This window comes from Cervus canadensis, chromosome 3, assembly GCF_019320065.1.
Source record: "Cervus canadensis isolate Bull #8, Minnesota chromosome 3, ASM1932006v1, whole genome shotgun sequence".
Lineage (NCBI taxonomy): Eukaryota > Metazoa > Chordata > Mammalia > Artiodactyla > Cervidae > Cervus > Cervus canadensis.
Window position 1 is genome coordinate 88,525,282 of NC_057388.1, and position 16,643 is coordinate 88,541,924.

At 40.2% G+C, this 16,643-nt stretch overlaps 1 protein-coding gene and 1 non-coding gene across 6 annotated transcripts in view; one reads left to right on the forward strand and one right to left on the reverse strand.

The window, feature by feature from the left end:
* Nucleotides 1-2,427: 2,427 nt before the first annotated feature.
* Nucleotides 2,428-16,643, forward strand: part of NRF1 (nuclear respiratory factor 1) — a 121,801-nt gene continuing 107,585 nt past the window's right edge. For 3 of the 5 annotated variants that reach the window (XM_043463703.1, XM_043463706.1, XM_043463707.1), the window contains exon 1: nucleotides 2,428-2,572. The gene's annotated coding sequence lies outside the window, so the exon portion shown is untranslated. The remainder of the gene's footprint in view (nucleotides 2,573-16,643) is intronic. The other 2 variants (XM_043463704.1, XM_043463705.1) reach the window with 2 other exon arrangements.
* LOC122438952 lies at nucleotides 11,082-11,188 on the reverse strand. Its single transcript, XR_006268697.1, has one exon. It is a non-coding gene; the product is annotated as a U6 spliceosomal RNA (small nuclear RNA).

The window sequence follows — 16,643 nt, forward strand, 5'->3', positions numbered from 1 at the left end:
TCCTTAGTTGGGGAACTAAGATGCTACATGCCCCATAAACAGAATCCCTACCCTCATGCAACTTCTGAATTGTGGAAGATACATGGTTGGAGAAGTACTGTATAGAAAGTATAATCCAGTGCTTTCAAACTTTTTTGCAACTGTAAGCCAAGAAGAAATGTATTTTATAGCATGATCTAGCACAAACATACACACATCTATACATACACTTATACATCTGAAATGAGTTTTATAGAACAAGAGTCTGCCGGGGTTTGATGTTCTCTGATATTTTCTCTTTCTTTTACGGAATGTTGATCATGACTCACTAAGTTAATTTTGTGCTTCATCAGTGGCTCTCAATCTACAATCTGAAAAAAGCGGTAATGGTTAAGAGCACAACTCTGAGGTCAGGCTGATGGCTTTCAGACCTGGCTCCATCTTTTACTCTCTTGGTTTGAACAAGCAATCTCTTACTAAACTTGCTTCTCCATCACCAAAATGAGATAATAATAATACTGGTATCTACCTCATAGATTCCACTTGAGAATTAAGTAAGAAAGGAGGTAATGTGTATTAGGAATGTAAAATGGGGCCTGACAGGATATGAAGGCTCAATAAACATAGGTGTTAAAATACTGGGTGTGATGATGGAAGGAGGAAAGGAGGGAATGTTTCCTGGAGGAGACCTTAAAGAGGTACTAGGAATTATTCAGGGGCAGGTTTAAGCAGATACATAGAAGAGAGAGAAGCTCTGTGCAGAGAGCAGTCCTTGCAATAGTTGTGAGATGGGAGAACTTCCTCTGTCCTGTGACCAGAGAGCTTCCCAGTTTGGTTGCAGCCTAAGGGAGAAGTCTGTGACAGATGAGGCAGCACAGGATCACAGCCTTGTCATGGAGAAGGGGCAAATGACTCCGGTATTCTTGCTGAGAACCCATGAACAATATGAAAAGGCAAAAAGATATGACACCGGAAGATAACCTCCCAGGTCCGAAGATGTTCAGTATGCTACTGAGAAAGGCAATTATTAATAGCTCCAGAAAGAATGGCGCGGCTAGGCTCAAGCAGAAACTAAGGGCCCTGAAGGCACCTCAAAGAATTTTAAGACTTTAAATTATGTGTAATGGGATCTTATTAAGCCTGTTAAGTAGAGAAATGACATGATTTACTTTTTTGAAAGACCATTCAAACTGGAGGGTGGAGAATGGATTGGAGAAGGCAATTCCTGGAGCAGGGAGGCCATGAAGCATCTATTGCAGTATCTTGATGAGAGATGCGAGTCACCTGGATCAAGGAAAAAATGACATGGAACAACTGTTTCAAAAGATCTAACTGGATAATGGCATTTGAGGGAGGAAGGAGTAATGGATCCTTCCTAGGTTTCTGGCTTGAACACCTAGGTGGTAGGTGGTGACACTCTATTAGAAATGCTGGATAAAAAAAGGATTTCGTTTTTAGTTACCGTTGCATTTTGAGATTAATGGAATCTTGCTGAAAATTAAAAGTATCAGGATTTTGTGAAACTGCTTCCTGACACCCTTTGGGATGTTTATTAAGTCCCTAAAACAACTGGTTCTTAAACTATGCTGCTTGACAACCATGTGTATTTACGGGTGGGGGAGGAATGGGGAGGGGTGTTAGAAATGTGGGTTCTTGGGCTAAGAAGCCAAGATTCTGGAGAAACCATTTGGACCCCAGAATTTAAATAATTAGCCTGAATGACCCTGATGCAGGTAGTCTCCAGATCACAATTTAAAAAACAAAGACACTCTCTGGTGTCTCTAACATTAGTTTTTCTACTCTTGAGCCTTCCCTACTTTCTTGGAGGGTCCCTATTGCTTCTGACTGCCTGCACTCATCGATTATGTTAACAGTGAGGGCTTCCTTTTCCTAACAAGTACATACATCTCCAGGGCGCCCAAAAAAATATTTGGCAACGAACGGGCCCTCTAGAAATGTTTGCCAAACGAATGAATGGGCGAAAACATTTATAGATTGCTTGGTACAAAAACTTTAGCTTTTAAATAGTTCGGCAGGGCTTGAATAGAGAAGCAAAGGTCATTGCAAAGGCGGGGTGAGGATGCGACTGGCAAGGAAGAGGGGAGGAAAAGGCGGGAGAAGCCCCATGCCGGTGATCGAGGCACATTCGGGAGGTCCTAATTCCCGGGACTCGGGGGGCGAAAAATGTGACTATTTACGGATTAGCAACCATCTTGGGTCGCCTGCCTTACTTCCCCGGGGCGTCCACATTTGACTTAAATACTGTTGTCTCTGCGATTCCGGCCCGATCCAAAACCCTGAAGGGAAACGTGAACGCAGGGAGACCTCGGGGGGCTGCGGAGGCCCGAGCCCAAACCCCCTCCGGGATGCCCCGCCGAAGTAACGCCGACCTCCCCATCATGGCGGCGGCCGGGCGGGGAAGCCGAGCCCGTGCGTAGCGTGCGTGCCTCCTCTCCCTCCCCTCCCCCTCCTCGGCGGCGGCGGCGGCTTAGGCGGCAGCGCTCGCCATTGCCGCTGGTGGCAGGAGGCTGCGAGGAGCCGGCGCGGTCGCAGTCTCCACGGCGCAGGCCCACGGTAGCGCAGCCGCTCTGAGGTGAGTGCCCTACCGCGCAATCTCCAGCTATTTCAGCCCCGGCGCAGCCGCAACACGCCGCCCGCCCGCCGGCCGGCCGGCCCGCCCCGCAGCCAGCACCCTGCCGCCCCCGGCTCCAGGCCTGGGCCCCCGCCGGATTCGGCCCGCCTCGGGCGGGGGGCCCCGGCCCGGCCCAGTCAAACCGCCACCCCGAGGATGCGCAGGCCGCACTAGGCCCCAGGCGTCCTGGCGGGCTCGGGAGGGAGGCGCTGCCCTCCCGAGAGCCCCAGGGTTCCGGCCTGCCCCGCCGCCTAAGGCTCTCGGGGCCGCGGCCTCCTCTCCGCCGTGGAACCCGGGGCCCCGGCCCGGCCTTCCCGTGGGTTCGGGAGCTGGAGGCCCGGGAGAGCGCGCTGGCCTGGGAGCGGGAGGTGGGCGGGCTGCGCGGGACCGGAGCGGCGGCTCCCAGCTCGCCTCCTCGGCCCTTCCCGGGTCTGGTCCGCGGGCGGCGCGGCGCGGCGGGCTGGGCCGGGGCGCGGGAGCCGCTGTCTCCTGCGGGAGAGGAGGCTGGCTCTTCGGGCCACCTCCGAAGCTTCCCTCCCGCCGGGTTGGCGTGGGCTTGTTACCCAGGTAGACTGGGGGACGCTGGAATATGGCGCGTTGCCCACCTTCTTGCAAGTTAGGAGGCGGCAGCGACGGCAGTTCAAGGAGGAGGGCGCAGAGTCCTTTTGTACTCAGAAATAAGGAGCGACATTGTGTTTTCTTCGCTAGCTAAGATGCTGCGGGTGGAGGGGCCTCGGTTCTTTCTGTGCGTGGGGTGTTGGTCCCCAGGGGGAGGGATAGGGGGAGTGGCGCTACCCCGGGAAGGGACCAGACCTCTGACACTGGGAAGACAGGAGCTCTGGATGGCCTTGTGCATGGGTATTATCCCACAACCCCAGCCTTGCGGGGAACTCAAGGGTTTGCCCTTGCATGTTAGCCGCTGAACTGGGCCATGATGTCCACCTGTTGTGCCGTTACTGTTGGTTCTAAACTTTCGACAGTCCATCTGACTGTGCCCATCAGAACTTGAAGTTGTTTAAAAATTTTAATATTTTTAGGGCTTCAAATAATAACTGGTCCAGCCAGTTGGAGGAGCTGTTGCCTGGTCTCCATCCCTTCTTAAGCATTAGATTAGAATATATTAATTGCTTGTTTTACTGCTGATGTCAATTGTGCTTAACTCTTTCTGTGGTCAGAGTAAAATTCACATTTTCTTAATTGTGTAGAAACAGGGTATTGGAAACTCTTACGGTGAAAGGTAGTGTGAGTGAGACTGTCAGCTCCGACAGTGCTCTGCAAGAGAATGGGTATGCACATCTCACACCTTTTGTTGCAGGTTATCATCTGCTGTCACAGTGATCCTTTCCCCATTTCACCTTTCGCCAGTTTTTAAAAAAATTCCCTTTCCTTTGGCCTTGAACAGTAAGTTACTGGATTGTTCCTCACTCAAGGGAGGTGGGGGCGAGGGCTGGGAGATGCTAGGATTTTTTTCTTCCCGTAAGTCAGTAGTAGCCTGACTCCCTAGAATTGTGTTTGAAAGTTCTTGATGTGTTATTTCATAGTGAAAATATGACTAGCCCTTATCTGTGCATCCAAGTGAGATTTCCATATTTTATGAGCGCTGAAGCAAACATGCGGTTATCGAATGTAATGTAGTATACTTAATCTTAACTTGGGTCCAGAACTGTGTGCAGAATTCTTTTGCAGGACCTTTTTTTCCCCTTCGGACAGGAGTTAGATGTGCCTTTCAACAGGGTCCATCAGATCCACCACTGTTTACTTTCTTTTGGTTCATCCTTATTCGAGGTCCTTTGATTCAGTGCATGCCTTCCTCCTCCCCCCGTCTCAGACTCAGCATACACGAGGAAGATGATTTTTTGCTTGGAAGTCATAATCATATTCTCATTTAGCCGGGGGAAAAGATTTCTTATTCCCAAGCCAGGAGTTTTCTTAACCAGGTTTTAAGCAAATTCAGCTCCTGGATTTAGGGAAATATCTCTAGGTGTAGGAGATATTGAGGGCCCTTGTCTAAATGTAGAGGGAATTAAAGGAGAAGGAATTTCAGGTTTCCCTCCCAATTCTTATGTATTCCAATGGAACCCAAAATGGCAGGGTTTTTTTTTTTTTTAATTAAATCACAATTATGTATCCATCTCTAATTTTGTTAGGTAGCTGAAGACCAACTTCCTAGGATATGAGTTTGCATTGCATCATAGGTTCAAGCAGACTTTCTTCAAGAAGTATTTTATGTGAAATTATAGGAAGTGGATGACTTTTAAGGGAAATTAAGCTCCTTATAGTCTGGGGTTAAATTTTTTATAACTCTTTCCTTATATGTAATAAGGCATTCAATCAGTCTTAGTTGGGGAATGATAATAATACGAGGAACCATAATTATTGAAATTAAATTTTTTTTCACAAGTATTTGAACAGGCATGTTGGTTTCTGGAAGGACTAAGCTGTCAGCCTTTAGAAGCACACCCTCCAGTCTCTGGGGAACCGGAAGTTATTGCATATATTCAGCTTCTGTCAGATATCTTTAGGCAAGCTCAATCCTTCATGCTGCAGTGGGCTCTTTCATGCACTCAGTGCCCCTCTGAAAAGTTGGAGGATAAAGGGGAAGCTCTGTGGATTGTTGAGTCGCAGAAGTGTCTAATCTCCAGAGTTTCCACGTACTCTCTGTAGGGCTGTAATTAATTCAAGAAATTTGATGTTTGAGTTTAGATGTTTATATGTGACTAAGTGTGATGTTTATTAATATGTTTGTATATATATAGTATTTGGAAAATCATTCTTACCGAAGGATACCAATCTTTGGTTTTATAAAAAACATGTCAGAAAATGCTTTACACCAAAGTACCTTTTCTCTGTGCTCTTTCATGTTTTCCTTGAGAGCTGAAGCTAGTGTTTTCAGCCTGAGCTTACCCAAATATTATTTTTCATGAATGCTTAGTAAAACAGCAATGGAGAAGAAACCCACTTGTTAAGTTTATTTTAGAAACATTTTATTTAGACGAGTCCAATCAGTATTTTTTTAGGCTTTGGATACATGTTAATTTTTGAGCATTATGTATCATATAGTTCCTTCCTTATTGACTCCGTGGTGGACTATCTACTTTCTTGGCTTTTCAGGTAGTACTTTTACCCAGCAGTATTTGACTAAGGAGGTCAGGCTGGAAGAGAAAGAGTAAAGGAGGTGAAACAAATCAGTTTCAGGTGTTCCCAGAAGATTATAACCACATTGAGCTATTGGAAGCTTTTACTCCTGGAGCAGCAAGAATGCTTTGTCTGAAGTTATTGTGATGTAATATGGAGAAAACTTAGAAAATGAACAGAATTTATAATTGCTCAAGAAAAAATAGGTGGATTATATATACCTTGCTGTATATATATGTATTTATATATATATATATATATACACACACACACACACATATATATTTTTTTCCTGCAGTGTGGTTCATAATTAAGCTAAAATGTTTCAATCCTGCTCAGAGCCGTTTAATTACTGAACCTTCAAAAATGTTTCATGATGTGGTCTTTAGTCCTAAAATGTGAACATTTATATGAACTGAAGAAAAGTCAGAAATACAACTTCATAAAGATATTCTAGTATATTTTTAAAAGACCCCCCCCCCCCCATAAAAAAGGCAAAACAAAACTAGGGGGCACTTAAGGCAGGCCTACTACATTGTGATCCTTTGAGGTCAGTCTGTATTTTATCAACAGCAGTCATTTAGAAAATAAACCGACCATAAGGAATCTTCTCCAGAATTCCACCTTGATAACCTTCCTTATCAAACTGCTTCTGAGCCATTAGATAATTTCTGAGGAAGCCATGCCTAGTAAGGGAGGAGTGTGTGTGTGTTGAGGGAGAGAAGGTAGGGAGGAGGGCGGAAAAGGTAGATGAAACTGGTAAAAGAATCTGGTTTTATTCATTGGATGATCACTGAAATTTTGGAGATGTATTTTTAAAAGAAGCTAAAAGAGCTACTTTTGTATGGGTCATCATTTTGATGATATACATGACTTGGTGTCTACTGTTTGCAGTGTATTATTTAGTATATCAGGCTTCCCTGGTAGTTCAGACAGTAAAGTATATCAGTATAGTATTCACATTTGTTCATGTATGCTGATTTCTGTGGTTACAAATATGAAAAGTTTGGCTGACAGTTTAAGTGGAAATTTTCTTCAGAACTCTTCAATGGTGCATGTTGGATAAACTATGCCAAGCCTTTTTTAGAATCATGAAGAATGAACTTTTTGTGCTTAAATATTAAGACCATTTTTTAAAAGGAGCTTATATTTACTGTTGGTAATTGTAAAGTCTTAGCTTTTTAGAACTTGGAGAGTGTGTTTCATTGCTGCCACTGAATGCTAATGTGGTTAGGCTGACAGCTAAACCTACAGAAGACAAGAGGAAGTGGGGAAATATCCCCATGAAATATTGCTTAAAAACTAAGCAGTGGATTTGAAGTGGAGAGCTAGGGACTCAGTTCAGTTCAGTCTCTCAGTCATGTCCGGCTCTTTGCGACCCCATGGACTGCAGCATGCCAGGCTTCCCTGTCCATCACCAACTCCTGGAGCCTACTCAAACTCATGTCCATTGCATCGGTTTGCCATCCAACCATCTCATCCTCTGTTGTCCCCTTCTCCTTCCACTTTCAATCTTTCCCAGCATCAGGGTCTTCTAATGAGTCAGTTCCTCACATCAGGTGGACAAAGTATTGGAGTTTCAGCTTCAGCATCAGTCCTTACAGTGAATATTCAGGACTGATTTCCTTTAGGGTTGACTGGTTGCTAGGGACTAGGGGACTTAATTTGATTTATGCTGAAAAGAGAATGAGGCGTCCCCTCTACTGAGAAATAACCTTAAGTGTGTCCTCACTCTGGAGTTTTGCCATTCATTCACCAGGTAGCATTTAAATATATACTATACTCCAGACATGTTCTAGATGCAAGAGGAATGAATAAATCATGGGCTTTGTCTATAGGGAAGAAAGATAAGGGTTTAACTAACTATAATACAACTTGTTGAGCACTAAAATGAGGAAAGAGTGGTGTGGGATTATAGAAGAAGGGAGGGATTTCTGGGGGAAGGGATGAGTGATACAGGGAGATTAAGTGAGATTAGGGAAGACTTTTCATGTAGTGGGTGTTTTAAGTATTGGGTTGGCCAAAAAGTTTGTTTGGGCTTCTCTGTACCATCTTAACAGAAAGACCTGAACGAATTTCCTGGCTAACCCATTGGGACTTTGAAGGATGAGTAGCTGCTTTACTAAGGAAAAAGAAGAGGCTAGAGGAAGGGCATTGATAGTCTGATTTGAGAAACACCAAGTAGATTTTGCTGTACTTGGGGAAGTACTGGAAAATGAAGCTGGTGAGATTGTGGCCTGATTAGGAAGAACATGGAGTTACAGACTATAGTTGGCTAATGGATGATGATGATGCCTTTAATAAGGTAAGGGATGTATAGGGAGTAGAAAGTTTGAGGATGAAGGTAAACAGGGCATGATGCTAGGGTGGGGATCAAGATAATGTCGAATATTAGTTAGGTACCTGACCATTTGGACTTTAGATCAAGGGAAAATTGCGGGGGGCGGGGGGGGTCTGTCAGGAGCTTTGTATTCATGAGCATAATGTGATGTAAAAACTGCCAAAGAGTATAGTATCAAGAGGGAGGAAACGACTAAGGGCAGCCCTGGGTAGCATCCATATCTGAAGGTCAAGTGGAAGAACAGAGGCCTGTAAGGGAGGTTGAAAACCAATGCCTGAAGAGAGAAGGTAAATGGTATAGTGTTGACGAAACTGAGGATAGGGATTAAGGGAATTTTAACAGGGTATAGCAATGTGAGGAATACTGCAGAGCTCCTCGGGATAAAAACTGGATTTTATCAGGATATGTTTATGTGTGTGTATGTATGTATTATTTTGTCATGAATCATGATAACTAAACAGATTTATAGAGTCTTATTGAATATAGAGGTAGAGCCTTAAAACTCAAGTTAATATTAATGGATGACTGGTGTTTAGAAATAGGTCCTGTTATTCAGGGGAGTTACAGCATTAAAAACTTTGGGAGAGGACTTAAATTTTAACAATTAGAGTTTATGTATTTGAGTATATATAGTGTGGCATATTTTAACTTATCTCTTAAAACACATTCCTTTAGAAGGGTTTTGAGGTTTTATGATATTTATACGATACAGGTAGGGGGTTTTAACTTGGGTTTTATAATTCTGGGGTTCATGGATATATTTTGGCTATGAGATTCTGGGTCTTGAGATTGTTTGAAAATTACTCTGTGGGCCTATGTGATTTTTCTGCGAAGAGGGTCCTTAATTTTTATAAGATTCTCAAAGGGTTCTTGACACAGAAAAGTTAAGGGCCTTTGTGGCCCTTGGTAATGTAAATGTTGGCTGTGTTAGTTGGCTGAAATCAGTTATCCTGACTGGGCTAGATCAAGCAAGGGAAAGAAATTTTGAGTAGGTGTTTGGGGTGAGGAACTTTGGGAAGATGGAAGGTACCTTTTGGAGAGAAGAGTAGGAGCGCCAGAAGGAAGGTGGGAGGAATGCCAAAGCAAAGCTTAACCAGCTTTAGAATTTTGTCAAGTCATCTGAATTCCTTGCTTTTTTATATTCCAGAATTTGCACTTGTACTGTATATGACTATTCATGTACTCTATACAATAGGCTTTGTGGGAGGATCAAATTACTATTGTTTTAAAGAGAAAGTGAATTTTGAAAGAAAGCTAAGTACATTAGGTTACAATCAAACTCATTTTTTAAATTTTAATCTTTATTTTACATTGGGGTAGTTGATCCATAACATTGTGTTAGTCTCAGGCATACAGCAAAGTCAAATTCCTTTGTAAGGTTGCTTATCTGCACTTTAGAAAACTTCTAAAATACACATATAAATATATTCTTTACTGTCTGAGCCACCAGAGAAGTCCATAGAAAACTTCTACAATGTACACGATTCAATCTGGTGATCTGTGACAGACATTTATTCTCTCCTTGCTTAATTTTTCTGACTGTGAAGTGAAAATACCATTGGCTTGTGTTATAGAGTCTGTATGAAATATGACAATTTAGAAATGTTTTAAAATCTAAGATGATATAATGGTAACAAATTGCCAGTGTCCATGTTTCTTAAATCATTGATAAAATGCAGAAATTTAAGCAGATTATTTAATAATGTTTCATACCAGAATTTTACTTGGCTCCCAAAATATTTCATTCTGAAGTTTTAGATAATTGATAATTTTTACTTTCTTCTTCTAATCTTTGGATCTTTGAAATTAGATTAGGAGGCAGTTTTGTCAGCTAGGCCCTGGATTCTAGTTAGTGATCTCCAACTTTTGTTGTCACCCTTACAAGTAAGTTTTGAGCTCACATTCTGAAAAGCATTTATTTATAGATGGTATTCCTGTTATTGTACTAATATATCTGTGTGCATTATAAAATATGTAGAAGGTAAACATTTTAAAAGGATCAGGTAAAAATTGTCTTACTAATTGATTTAATGGTGGTTCAGTAATTTGTGAGCTTGATTTGCTTGTTTTTGTAAATATATTTGCCTATAACTCATGTTTTTTTTCTGTAATTAATGCCAGTTGGCAGTTGTATAGGATACCCTGTAAAAATATTGGTAAATGTAAGAATACATGAATAAACATGTTGGATAATCTTAAGAAAATTTGTGTTATGCAACTTGCAGTTGGGCTTGTGTTTGTGGATTATCTTTGAAAGTGTAAGTCGCTCAAGTTGTGTCCGATTCTTTGTCCCATAGTCCATGGAATTCTCCAGGTCAGAATACTGGAGTGGGTAGCCTTTCCCTTCTGCAGGGGATCTTCCCAACCCAGGGATCAGACCCAGGTCTCCCACATTGCAGGTGGATTCTTTACCAGCTGGGCCACCATGGAAGCCCAAGAATACTGGAGTGGGTAGCCTATCCCTTCTCCACTGGATCTTCCCGACCCAGGAATTGAACCGGGGTCTCCTGCATTCCAGGTGGATTCTTTACCAACTGAACTATCAGGGAAGCCCTTTGTCTCATTAAACAATTGTTAAGTAAAATTTTCAATAGTAGATCTTTCACATAATAATCACAAATGAAAGAGTCAGTTTGCTACATAAAAACACCATCATGTGTGTGTTACTTGCTCAGTCGTGTCCGACTCTCTGCAACCCCATGGACTCTAGCGTGACATGTTCCTCTGTCCATGAAATTCTCCAGGCAAGAATACCGGAGTGGGGGTGCCATTTTCTTCTCCATGGGATCTTCCCGACCCAGGGATTGAACCTGGATCTCCTTCATTGCAGGCAGATGCTTTACCGTCTGAGCTACTCTTAAGGTCTTTTGATCCTATACTGGATTTAGAAACCAAATCTGAAGAAATAATTTCAGTATCACCAGTTTTGTGATTGTTAACATTTTTGTTTTCTGTAATTCTTTTTTTTTTTTTCTTCTTCTTTTTTTTTCTTTTAAAAATATGGAACGCTTCACGAATTTGCGTGTCATCCTTGCGCAGGGGCCATGCTAATCTTCTCTGTATCGTTCCAATCTTAGTATATGTGCTGCCGAAGCGAGCACTGTAATTCTTAATCTCTGTATTTTGAAAGTTTCTTTACATTGAAAATGTATAATTTTTGTAGTGAAAATTTTTAGAAAAGAAACAAAGCAGTCAAATCAATGGTTATCTTTGATTTATGAGCATACATGCTCATAATGAAAATGCATTAATTTTTATAATTAGAAAAAATAAAAAGTATGATTATGGCCATAATATAATTATGGCCGTAGGGAGTCACTAACAGATTTTGGGCGCACAAGTCATTTATTCTCACTAGGCCTATTTCCCCATTTGAAAAATGAAGAGTACAGAAATGGTAAAGTTTCTTACTAAATAAAAAGTTCCTTCTAAAATTATTTCTGAGTTGTGTTATGACATGTTAAGAAATATATTTTCTTTGTGTAAAAAGTATGTAAATATGTTCATTGTAGCAAAGAGAAAAAATTTTAAAATAATTGTAAATAAACAATTTACAATCGTTTACATAGATATTTAACAATATTTTAATTATATGGTTTTAGATATTTTCTAAGTATACATGTGTGTACTTGCATGTACACACACACTGTTCTTATATGTACTGTATGATAATATGAGATAGTACTCTGTATACTGTCTTGAGCCAGAAATGTCTAAGGATGTTTGGTTTGTCGGTTTTTGCCTTGGAACATTCTTAATGGAACAGTTATTAAATCCATTTCAACGAAATATAAACGACATTGAAAGTTTCTATCCAAATACAAATTTGTCCAGGAATGCTTACTGCCTTTTTCACTCTCTGTGTGGTTTTGCTGAGGTAAGGGTAACTTGGAGTAAGAATGGAAGGGCTTGCCTGTGAATGCTTACATAGTGAAGAATGAAAGCTAAATCCTGGGTTAACCTCAATTTCATTCACATATTAACTTGCTTTTTCTCCACTCTGTCCTCACAGTTCCTGAGCCAGGATTCCTATTTATAGATAGTTTCTGGTTTGTGTCAATGTTGCTAGTCTTTTATTTTGCCCTGGGGCCTTCTGAGTTGTTATATTCCCATTGAGAATGAGTTGATACTAGTAGCAGCAATCATTTAATACAGAAGTGTTAAAAATGCTTATTTTTTTTAAAAAAGCATTATCTGTGGAAAGTTCAAAAGATTTTATGTACGTAAGATATAAATATATGTGTTTATAAATATAAAATGCTGTGTAGTCTAATTCATGCTCTGTCTCAAATAAGTATGTGATGTATATAATTCTGTGGTCATCGTTGCTCAGTTGTGTCCGACTCTTTGTGACCCCACGGACTGTAGCCTACGAGGCTTCTCCATCCGTGGGATTTTACAGGCAGGGGTACTGGAGTGGGTTGCCATTTCCTTCTCCAGTTGATCTTCCCAACCCAGGGATTGAACCCGGGTCTCCTGTGTTGCAGGCAGACGTTTTACCCTCTAAGCCGCCAGGGAAGCCCGAATATATATAATTCTGGTTTCATGTAAAGAATACTGACCTTTTCTCACTTTTCTTAAAGATTTTGTGTCATGGATTCTCTTTAGAAAAGTTAGTAATATAACCCAATTTTCTTGCCTACTCCTTTTAGTTCTGCTTTAGTCTCTCTGGAAGCTGGTTGGTTTGTCAGTTTGTTTGTTTATTCCTTAGTTATCACAATTAATATCTAAAGTTGTCTAGTCATTTTTCATTGAAGTATAGTATAAAACCTGTGGAAGTATATGTTGGAAGGAAAAAAGTCTGATTTGTTCATTCTTTTCCCTTCTACTTTGAAAATTAGAAACTTCTAGGAGGAAAACTTTATCATTTATACTTCACAATTAAGATGGTTAGATCAGTATCTTTCAGACATAGGAGTAGGTGGACAATCTGGGAATAAGTACAGACTTTTGCCTTAAACTTTTTTTTTTTCTTCAGTGTTTGTGTCCGAAAGATGTGAGAGCAGCGGCTAATTCTAACTTGAGAATCCACCGAGATGGATTGTTTTCATGCCAAAGAGATTCATTTTGTAACTAGATGAGTGGTATATATCCAGTGTACTTTAAATAGGTAATCTTTGGCTAGTATTAATTTAGGGCCTTTGGTAAGGTAGTGGTTCTTATCTTTTAGGCTAGCACAGTTTTGAAATTCTATTTCTTAAAGAATAGTGATTATTTTATGACAATAATTGTTTTCCCTAAAAGATAAAATAACATGCAACTGTTCCATGTAAATATGTATGCTCAGGTTTGGCCTACCCACAGAGTGTAAGAACTCGACATCCAGTGGCCTAATTGACATCTCTTGGGTACCTCAGATGCACTTCATCCCAAAATGAGATTCCCTTTTCAAACTTGGCCCTGTTCCATTCTTTCTTACCTCAGTGAAAGGTATCACTATTTCATCTATTTTCCCAGAACAGAAACCTGGTCTTTTCATATTGTCAAATCGTGTTTAACTTTCTAAATAAGCTCAAATTGTCCTCTTCATTCCTACCATTACCACTTCCATTTGAGTAGTTGTTTGTTTTCTGGACTATTAAGATAACCTATAACTTAACTGGTCTACCTGCATCCACACTGGCTGAACACTAGTCCATTCTCCTGATTGCAGATAGAGTTAATCAAACTTTTCCAAATACACAGGTTTGGTCATGTCCCCCGTTTAGGATGAAGACAGAGCCCCTTAATGTGGCTGTACCTGCCTTTCAAACTCACTCTGTGTCAGACATGCTGCCCTAACCATTAGATCTTTCCTATTGCTGTTCCTTCTGCCTGGAAATCTTTTTCCTTCTCTCTGGTAAAAGCTTAAAAATTTTATTCAAGTCTCTACTCAAGCATCATTTCCTCAGGGAAATTTTACCAGATTTCCCTTATTTTTGTGCTTTTTCTTCACCATGTATGTCTATATATGTCATTTTACATTTGTTGGTTTGTTACTTGGTATATGTCTGTCCCTCCCACCAGATTGTAAGCTTTGTGAAAACAGACATCATGTTGGTGTTCATCACAAACACGGTGCCTGACATATAGCTAACAGTATGTTTTTGCATGCCGTGTTTTGTATTTTCATCCTCAGCAACCCCAGTGTAGGATTTCTAGATTTTTTTTTTCTTTTTCTTTTTTATACCCTATTGTTGAGAAGCAGGAGACTAGATTCTACAGCTTTCCATTACTGATTTGATTGTGTGGGATGTATTTCCAAGAATGTTGTATATTATATAGTTCTTTGTGAAAGAATTCTCTTTATAGGCTAAGTTTATACCAGGGAAGTAAAACCAGTTTTAATTCAGGCCACTTACTTAGAAAATGACTGAAGAAAAAGCTCATCAATTCAAATTGGTTTAACATATTATCTTGATATTGCTTGAGGCCTTTTCATGCTTGCTAAATGAATTACTCATTTTGATTATATTGACAGCAGGGTGAGGTTATTTCAGGAGCCAGGTAGATAGTATAGGTCTAGTTGAGAGCTGGAAAATTCAAAAATAGAAGGGTTGTGGTAGCCGTAGTAGTCTACCTTGGGTTATTACCTGTGGGTTTTTTCCCTCTTTTGTTACAGTGTAAGGCACTGTGAGCCTTTTTTTTTTAATGTTGTAGTATAGTCGATTTACAATGCTGTATTCATCTCATGTACAGCAAAGTGGTTTATTTATACATATATCTCTTCTTTTTAAGATTCTTTTCCCATATAGGTTATTACAGAGTATTGAGTACTATTTTATATTCAGTGTGTGTATATGTTAATCCCAACCTTCTAATTTATCCTTCCCCCACCTTTCCTGTTTGGTAACCATAATTTTGTTTTCTAAGCCTATGAGTATGTTTTGTGAATAAATTCAGTTGTATCATTTTTCAGATTCCACATATAAGTGATATCATATAATATCTGTCTTTGTCTAACTTACTTCACTTGGTATGATAATCTGTAGATCCATCTATATTGCTGCAGATGGCATTATTTCATTCTTTTTTATGGCTGAGTAATACTCCATTAAATAACACCACATCTTCTTTATCCATTCATCTGTTGGACATTCTACCTTGGTTTATTGTATGTGGGGTTTTTTTCCTCCCTTTTTTGTTACAGTGTAAGCCAGTGGTTCTTAATAGTCATTGAGAACTCAAGAGCTTTTGTTTATATGGGTTGTAACTTAAGATACTTACTATGTTAGAAATTAAAACATGTTTATTAATTTAAAAATAATAATATACCCAATACATGTTAAAATAAGTGAAACATTTTAATTAAAAATAACTATTTTCCAAACAGCAATTTAGTGAGAAGAATATTATTTCACAGTTTTTGCAAATCTCTTTACTGTCTGGCTAGATAGAAGGCCTCTGAATACTCCTGTCTGCTTCCACACTCAGTCTGCTGCAGTACGTTACAACTTCTGTTAAAGTATAAGAAGATCTGGCCTCATACTAAATATGTAGTTGGAAAAGGGGGAAGTATTTTAAGAGCATTTTCAGATTATTGTAGATGATATTCTTTGATATTATACTAAAATTCAGCTTTGTTAATTTCTTCAAGGTTAATTGCAATGTGGAATCTGAAACCACATCTATCTATGCTTTGTTACATTAAAATATATTGGTTTTCATGCACTTTGAGTGGATCTTTTAACCCATGCATAGTTTTTATGCAGATCTTCCAAATGTTGGCATAAAAGTCATATTCATGAACACTACCACTGATCTCATCAGAAAAGGCTTTTAAGTAATGGAAAATCATCAAGCTCACTGTGGTGGATACAAATTTTCCAAAGTTCTAATTATCACTTGAAATACCCAATTTTATCATTAACAACAAATGCTCTCAGTTGCTTGAAGTGATGGGCTCACTTTGTTCATTTTTGGAAAAATGTCTGTCAGCTACCCAGGTCTGAATAGCCACATAGTTTGTCTGTTAGCTTTCAAGTAAAAATGGTATTCCTTGGGAAAAAAAGGCTAAACATTTTTGAAATAACCATCATACTTCTGAATACAGAAGTACTCTGTATACTTTTTGATTATCAGTTCCGTTCAGTTGCTCAGTCATGTCCAACCCCATGGACTGCAGCACGCCTGGCTTCCCTGTCCATCACCAACTCCCGGAGCTTGCTCAAACTCATGTCCATCAAGTTGGTGATGCCATCCAACCATCTCATCCTCTGTCATCCCCTTCTCCTCCTGCCTTCAGTCTTTCCCAGCATCAGGGTCTTTTCCAGTGAGTCAGTTCTTCATATCAGGTGGCCAAAGTATTGGAGCTTCAGCTTCAGCATCTTCCAATGAATATTCAGGACTGATCTCCTTTAGGATGGACTAGTTGGATCTCCTTGCAGTCCAAGGGACTCTCAGAAGTCTTCTGCAACACCATAGTTCAAAAGCATCAATTCTTCAGTGCTCAGCTTTCTTTATAGTCCAACTCTCGCACCCATACATTGACTACTGAAAAAAGCATAGCTTTGACTAGACGAACCTTTGTTGGTAAAGTAATGTCTCTGCTTTTTAATATGCTGTCTAGGTTTGTTG